At 41.9% G+C, this 738-nt stretch overlaps 1 pseudogene; it reads left to right on the forward strand.

Annotated features, from left to right (window-relative positions):
• Nucleotides 1-261: 261 nt before the first annotated feature.
• LOC124975153 (small integral membrane protein 14-like) lies at nt 262-507 on the forward strand (annotated as a pseudogene).
• Nucleotides 508-738: the final 231 nt, after the last annotated feature.

Here is a 738-nt window from a genome sequence, read left to right on the forward strand (position 1 = left end):
AACATGTTGCACCAAGCTCCACAGGAACCAGCAGGTCTGGGTCTGGTGACAAAGACTGATGTGGTCTAACAAACCCAAAGAGAGGATGAGGAGGACACAGGTGGCCAGGAGCACTGGCATCAGCTGAGTCCTGAATTGCCACATCATTCCAAAAGCCCAAGGTGGTCCTTCTGCAGAGTCTGGGGCTGGTCCCCACCCTACTGTCCTGTGGGTTGTTGTTTGGGTGGATTTAAACAATCAAGTAACTCAAACTGGGGAATCATGGCAGAAAGTGGATTTGATCCTAGTGAATGTGTTTGTTGTCATGAACATGCAAGGAGAAGACTGGTCAATGTGTACCAAGATTCTGGTGACAGTGGCATCAGCATTACTATGATCTTGAAGAACTGAAAGGTTATTGCAGTTATCTTGTTCTTGAGATATCTAGACCAAAAAGGATCCAATTTATTTGGAAAGCCAACCAGTCCCCATAATGGACAGGATCAACAAGCTCCTCTTGTGGACTAACTCTGTGACATAGGAACTGGAAATAGTTAACACCTTGCAAAACCAAGAGAACTTTTAACTCCATTAGAACTGTTTCTCATTTTGCATCTGCAATATGGGATGGTACTGTTTTCATGAAGTTCTAGAAATTTTACTTACAAACTTATTTTTGCTTCCTGTGTTATCACCATTCCCATTTACAGTATATTTGAGTAAATGACTATATTTAAAAAGTTAAGTGGGACTTCTTTG

The sequence above is a fragment of the Sciurus carolinensis genome, unplaced genomic scaffold (assembly GCF_902686445.1).
Source record: "Sciurus carolinensis unplaced genomic scaffold, mSciCar1.2, whole genome shotgun sequence".
In the NCBI taxonomy this organism is placed as follows: Eukaryota; Metazoa; Chordata; class Mammalia; order Rodentia; family Sciuridae; genus Sciurus; species Sciurus carolinensis.